Below are 8,050 nucleotides of genomic sequence, written 5' to 3'. Positions count from 1 at the left end.
GTCCAAACTTTGATTCTCTTGATATCCAACAATGATATTTCCGTAAAACTTGTGCGATGGTTCTGAGCACATGAGCTACACATTTGGCCGGCCATAAACTTTTTGCGATTTACTAATTAACCTTGATGACATGCAACATTGGAACGCTGTAATATTATCAGTCACCGGGGATCTGGATTGAAAACTGTTAATGTACTTATACTTTGAAGAGGATTTTAACTGTTAGCTGCCGGATTAAAACTCACAAGGGAGAAGCGTCGCCTTTACCATCCCACGTTTCATACTTTAGATTAGACCACTTCATTATATACCCTCGTAAAGAGCAACATATCTTGTGTTGTTTGTTCCTCCTTTGTTATTTGCTCTACAGTGGCTACTTTGCAGAGAAACACGAATCCAGACGAGATGTTCAGAGTGCCAGGGGATGTACTGTAGCGTGAAATTCTTTGGTGAGTGATGTGAGAAATGGATCTGAGAGAAAGGGTCTCCCGAGGCTGTCACAGATTCTAGTGTCGTTTGGAGTCAAAGGTTCTCCTGTCCTGTGATCTGCACCTCTTAGTTTTTGTGTCGTTTTTGTGTGTTTTGTTGGTGTGTCTATTTTTGTCTTCTGTCTGCCGCCCACCATTGTTTGTGTGTGTGTGTGTGTGTGTGTGTGTGTGTGTGTGTGTGTGTGTGTGTGTGTGTGTGTGTGTGTGGTGAGGTGAAAACTGAAATGGACACAAACTACTAAAATATTGCAGTTAAAAAGCAAGATAATATAATACTCATGCTTCCTTCTGAGTTTGCCTGCCATTCATTTATGTCATCTTTATCTTACGAGCTTAAAAATTCGTGAAAACTCTACAGTGACCTTCACCTAGACGCAGGTCACTGGCCAAGTCACGTGGCCACCATCTTCTGCCTCCAACCTCTCAAGTCTTCCAGTGACCTATTTTTACAACATCCTTCTACCTTCCCTCTTTCCTTCCCCCTTTAGTTAGGTAATTAATTTCACAAAAGAGGCTTGCCGACACGGAGGGTTCAGTCACGCTACTGGTGAATCACAAAGGGGTCAGTGAAAGGGGTCAAGAAAAGGAAAGAAGGGGGAGAAAAAAAAGTCCTGCCCTCTGCATGACGCGATAAGGAGGCGACCGCACGGAATGCATAAAGGAAGGAAATTTATTATGCGATGCAGTAGTGCCTTAGACAATCTGGCGAGGACTGGTGCTTGCTGAAGAGAGCAGATGTGTTTGTTGATGTGAAGCCTACCTGATGTTCTCTCTTTACCTTAAAATTTTTCCTTAGTTTACTCATAGTGATCTCTCTCTCTCTCTCTCTCTCTCTCTCTCTCTCTCTCTCTCTCAAAGACACACATGATAAAATATTTTAAATATTACTAGCTACGAAGAATACTATGCGCTGATGAGGCTAGAACACACACACACACACACACACACACACACACACACACACACACACACACACACACACACACTCAACCAAACGTTTATTGCTCCTCGCGATATTAATGACAAACATTATCAAAACCACTGTTCTAGGAAGCAAGGAGAATTATAAGCCCTAAGCTCCTCCTCCTCTCCTCCTCCTCCTCATCATCATCATCATCCGGCTCCCCCCTTTTCATCGTCTTTTACTGTAAGAACATATGAGATGGCTGTACAATCACCAACACACACACACACACACACACACACACACACACACACACACACACACACACACACACACACACACACACACTATATCCCTCACCATTTCCCCTTTTTTTTTTTACCATTATAGAAACATTTCAGCGAGCAGGGGCCAAATTACTGATACTCGTGGTGGCGGCGGATGCAAATAACGCCAATCAGTCCAGTTTATCGTAGGCGTGTGGACCTGTGACCAAATTACAACACTAACCCCCATCTTCCCGCCGCCCCCCTCGAGGTCCTGCATTGTCGCCTTGCCCACTAACTCCGCGACCGACGCCCTCTGCCCCCCGCCGCGCCCTACTCCCCCCGCCAAGCCCTCTCTCAGTCTACGCCCCTCTCCAGAACCCAGAGTGACCTTTGCGTCCCTCCCTCTTCCCCCAACACTCCTACGGTCCTGTTTCGTCCACCCAAAGCAATGGTCACTCTCTCTCTCTATCTCTCTCTCTCTCTCTCTCTCTCTCTCTCTCTCTGCTTTCTTTTTTTCTTCTTACGTAATATTCTTCTTCTATACTCCCTTTCCTCATTTCCTGCTTCTCTCTCTCTCTCTCTCTCTCTCTCTCTCTCTCTCTCTCTCTCTCTCTCTCTCTCTCTCTCTCTCTCTCTCTCTCTCTCTCCCTCTGTCATGTTAATCTCGTTCGTCATCCTCTTCTTTCCTCTTATCTTTGTTCTGTTTTTCTTTTTATCTTCCTTCTTTGTCTGCTTTACTGATTTACTTTCTACTTCCACCTTCCTTTCACTCATTCTTCTCCCCTCCTCTTCCTCCTCCTGCCATGTCCTTCACCTCTAACTAGTCTTTCTACGCACCGTCATGCCTGCCCCTCTTCCTCCCTTTTCTGAACGCAGCCAACCCTTCTCTTCCCTCCTCCTCTCTTTCCTTCTCTGCATGCTGCTATCGTCTTCTCTTTACTTATTCTTCACTCTATTGTTATTTCTTCCGTTTACCTTCTCATTTTTCTGTATTCTGTTACTTATTCTCCTCTCTCTCCCTCTTCTTCCTCTTGCCTTCCTCCTCCTTCTTCCTAACTATCTCTTTTCTCAATTTATTCTACCCTCTGTTGTCATTACTGGCCTTTTCATCCTCCCTTTTCTCCTTAATGTCATTCCATCTCTCTCCTTTTTCCCTGTCTCTTGCTCTCCTCCTTTCCTTTCTTTTCCTCCTTGTTCTTTTCCCTGCCTTCCACCCACCACCATCCGCACACCACCACCACCACTACCTTCCCTTCCCTTCCTCTCTCTCTCTCTCCCTCATCAAGTCAAACTCCGCCTGGGTCTTTTGTCTTTGCCATTTGCATACTATTCAGTTGTCTTTTTATATCCTTGTCAGGGCGGGCGAGGCACACGTAGGCAATCTATTCCTCGCTCCTTTCATAGTCGGAAGGTCAATGAGTGAGTTTGGTAGAGTAGCACACATACACACACACAAGAGGTAACCAGGGTAACCTCCTGAACAATGCACCAGCCATGACAGTGAGTGAATAGCCCGCCATAAGCTCAAAGGGTTAGGAGACTTAGATGACCACTGTGGCTACGCGTTTCATGGTGTATGTTTCTTGAAACTTTTACCTCTCTCTTTCTCTCTCTCTCTCTGCAAAAGATCACTTTCTTAGCGAATTTCGTTATATTCTTTTTTTTTTTATTAAGTTGTATTGCGTTGCGTTTGCCTTTAAGTCTTCGCTTTACTTTTTTTTTCGTGTCCACCTCGTTCCTCGCTGTGCTGCATGTGTTCCACGCGTCACGGTGCTGCACCAACCCTCTTTCCTCTGTCCTTTTTTCCTTACGTTGCACTAAACACGCATTTGTAGCACCATCGCAATGAAATTCCGGAAACAAGCTCTCGTTTCTTTGATCTCTGCAAATATTTTCTCTTCCGATCAGCTTTTCTAGTATGTTGCATTAATGTAACGAAAATGGACAACTGGCAGTCGCTATCAAACAGATTCAGTTATGAATTCTCAAACGTTTCCATCAACAGGCAACATTTCAGCTACGCCACATTCAGTACCTTCGCAAAACACGCTTATGTTGATAATAAACTGGGCCAGGCAAGGGACGCGGCAACTCCCTGAAGCAAGACATCCATCTTGACAAGAAAACTAAGACTATTTTTGCACACTGTAAGAGACAGACCAACGGTTAAGAAAAGAAATTATAACGGAATTTGCTTAATCGTCGCGCTCTAACACTTATTTATTAGAGGAAGTATAAGTGTCTCGATATCATCTGCAACAGTTCATGTCACAGGAAAGTGTAAACAAAGAAAAAGACCTCCAGAATTTCTAAGTGAAAGGGGCGAAAGAGTGAAGAACTGGTTAATTCTCGTATTACTAAGATGGACATGATAGGGTGAGAGTCAGCAGAAAGTCTTGTGCAGCGAGGCCGCGGGAGGAGAGATGGTATGCAGTTAGCAAGTTAAGAAAAGTAAGACGGCAAACTTGAAAATAACGAAAAAAGAAAGTAAGAAATATAAAGAAGCGGCGGAAAGTGAGCGATTGCGAACAGTCAGTTAAATACAAGGAGTTAATGAGGAAGAAAATCTTTTGACGCAGTCCAGGTAGTGTGATGGATAAGCCATGTCCCTAACCACTATCCCCTCAGAAATCCACAATCCAATGCATTCCTGCGAAATTTCATCACTGTAACAACCATTTCTCATCTTAGCGCAAGAGTAAGAAGGGCATTTACATTACCATTCTTCGACCTTCCACTTGAATAGGAAGCATAATAGTTTCTACCGATTACTTACTCCATAGTGTTACTCTTACATTTATATTACTATTCCTCAATCTTCCAACAAACGTAATAACTTCCAATTAAAACGTAAAGCATGTTAACCTCCACCGAATAATTACTGCGGTGTTAGTTTTGGTTTCTACAAGTGTTTGCAGCACTGCCTATAGGAATAACTGATCAGACCAGTCACAAGGAAACGGGCACAGGGTTGGCTCCCCACAGGTCACCTCGAACTAGTGGGTATTCCTTGCCATAATGGCGTAATTGAAAACAATAACGTTGCACTCTTGTCAAGTTATACTAATTACTTATGTTTCATAAAATTGTGTTAAAATACAGTCCTGAGATCTCCACGCACACAAAAAGAGAGAGAGAGAGAGAGAGAGAGAGAGAGAGAGAGAGAGAGAGAGAGAGAGAGAGAGAGAGAGAGAGAGAGAGAGAGAGAGAGAGAGAGAGCTGCTTCAAAAATTCTTCGATCGTATATGTCAGAATGTACGGAGTTTACACAGCAGTAAAGATGGAAATTCATCTCTTGTTTATATAAAGATACGACGTAGTTTTCTTGGAGTTAATTCACCTTTTAACTTGAGTGAGTGCTCCCTCGTGAATATATGCAGCAGCTACGACTCTCCTCCGAGGGAAACTGTGGCTGGTAATGTGCACTGCCCAACTGTCCCCATTACTAAGACGTCTGCCACTGGTACCTACTCACCCATCTGTTTATCAGTCAGTCTATTCTCTCTCTCTCTCTCTCTCTCTCTCTCTCTCTCTCTCTCTCTCTCTCTCTCTCTCTCTCTCTCTCTCTCTCTCTCTCTGCATTTGTATAATTATCTATGTTAATATTTACATATCTTGCTAGCTAGATGTGTGTGTGTGTGTGTGTGTGTGTGTGTGTGTGTGTGTGTGTGTGTGTGTGTGTGTGTGTGTGTGTGTGTGTGTGTGTGTGTGTGTGTGTGTGTGTGTGTGTGTGTGTGTGTGTGTGTGTGTGTGTGTGTGTGTGTGTGTGTGTGTGTGTGTGTGTGTGTGTGTGTGTGTGTGTGTGTGTGTGTAAATTAATTAACCCTTCATTCTCCCACTTCTCTTGTTAGAAGATACTTTTGACGCATATAAGACAAGACTTTGCATGACCTCTTCTCTTAAAGTGTTGTGTTCATCTTGAGAAGATGGAGAGTCTTAACACTTAATTTAGGAAAGATCCATTCAGTTCTATATTTATTTCTTGATTTTACACAATAAAGACTTAGTTTCCAGCACTTATTTTACGGCATTTTCGCTTTCCATACCATTAGTCACGTTTAGAGATATCTTTTTTTTTCTTTTAAGAGGACTGGAAAAACTAAATTATGATCCTTAGCCTTCGATGAAGCATTATTACCTTTCATTCTTTCCGGGAAGCACTGATGGCGGTGCGTTTCTAAGAGGGGAAAGAAAATAAGGGGGGGGGGTGGAGGGGAGGTGAACATAAAGAGCTACACCGCCAGCTGCAGGTGTTGTGGAGGCAGGAAAGAGGAGGAGAGGGGCGCAAGATTAGCAATGTAAGAATTACTGAGTCAGCTATTCTTTCGTGAAGCGCCGTGAAGGACAAGCGATGCTTATATCACTTCATTTTACACGCCATGTTGAATGTCATTGAGCGGACAGCGAACAAGCACGTATATTGCCAAGACCGTAACTGTGTGTGTGTGTAATATATATATATATATATATATATATATATATATATATATATATATATATATATATATATATATATATATATATATATATATATATATATATATATATATATATATATATATATATATATATATATATATATATATATATATATATATATATATATATTGGTGTAGCAGGCAAGACCGTGACTGGATAAGACAGTTATTGTTGGGAGGTGTGCTAAATAAGTGGTACGAAGGCCAAGGAAGCTGCATGTGAGTGGTGCAGGCAAGGGTTATAAGGGACGCTGGATCTTGCCGGACGAAAGGCGACGTCGGCGCACTGAAGGCTTTTTTCCATCCCTTCATGCAGATTACGAGGCGGTGAGTCCCGCGGTGGGCAGGTGTCAAGGCAATCCTGTGCCGACTCCCACACTGTCTGTTTAGTGCGACGTCTGAGCCGAGGCGCCCCGAGCCAGACGTGTCGGCGTGATTGGGTAAAATTCTACAAGTACCATTACCTTCATGATCATGTGATATTCATGATATTCATGCAGAGCTTCAAGGGCAGCGCCCGCCAGCCAGAAAGGTGTGGCCTAGAGCGTGCTCGACGGGAGGTGTGGCGACTGAGGCTGCCAAGCACTCGGCCAGGCTCAGCGAGGCTCGCCGCATGTTACGTAAGGCCAGGCAGGGAGGCTCCCGTGTTTTGGCAACCAGGGTGGAGGGGCGGGCAAGCGGCCGGCAGACTGACTGCATTCCGCGGCCCCTCGCCACCACCTTGCCCCGCCCCAGCCCGTCCCGCTTCCCTCTGCTACAGCACACCCGACTATATCCACCACCCCCACACGCCGCCGACCACGACCAATTACTATTCTCCGGGGAACTTACGATCTCAGTCTATTTATAAGGTGGATGGCGATTGTCTCAATATCTGCCGCATTGGAGGAGGAGGAGGAGGAGGAGGAGGAAGACTACAGCAACAAATAGGCACAAGTTGCATAGTGGAGGCTGAAATACTCGTAACAAAACCGTGCAGCATAGTTATAGATGACTAGCATGCATACTCGTAAGTTATTGAAGGATATTTGGTCACTCTGGAGGACTGTAACAATGGAATACGACGATGAAATAACATTACAGACCTGCACCTCCTAGTAAAGCATTCACTCAGCACTGAGCCGCTAAACATCCTCCTGGTGTGTGTGGAAAAATAAGCAGAGAGAGAAAGAAAGGAATGCTTGTGAATTATGATATGTCATATTTCTTTTGAGACACAGTGGCGTGGAGAAAGCGTGCATTTTCTGGCCTATGAAAGCTTAAAACAATTATTACTGTTCACACACACACACACACACACACACACACACACACACACACACACACACACACACACACACACACACACACACACACACACACACACACACACACACACACACACACACACCACACACACACACCACACACACCTACTTTGTCTTATGTAGTGCAAATGACCTATGAATGCTGTGTTTATTTTGACGAAACTTCGTATTACATTAACATTCAGACCACATCAATATATACAGCGCTACAAGAACTGCTGGCTGGATGAGTGCTCATAAGCCTTGGGTCATCATTACCTCCTGAAGACACGCGGGTGGTGGCACGCGGAATCTTACCTCTCATACAATCCATCATGTCCCAATGTGAGGGGTTCCCGGGGCCACGGTATATAATTGCGTAGGGGGAAAACATCACGCAGATATCATCCACGTTCTCAGCGATTTTGGTTTATCTTGTGGTTGATGAAAAGCTTCGGTGTATGTTGTTGATTTCATAGCGAAGGAAGGTTTTCGTTATAGGAAGAGATGTAGATACGCCTTTCTGTCCTTCTCTGTCATTCCCTTTAGTAGTGTGACGAAACTGTTCTTTTCTAGCCACTTTGTACTCCTTCCTTTTCTATTCCCACCCTCCTCTCTCTCTCTC

This window comes from Scylla paramamosain, chromosome 14 (genome assembly GCF_035594125.1).
Source record: "Scylla paramamosain isolate STU-SP2022 chromosome 14, ASM3559412v1, whole genome shotgun sequence".
NCBI lineage: Eukaryota > Metazoa > Arthropoda > Malacostraca > Decapoda > Portunidae > Scylla > Scylla paramamosain.
The sequence above is the reverse complement of the archived record's forward strand: the minus strand, read 5'-3'. Positions refer to the sequence as shown.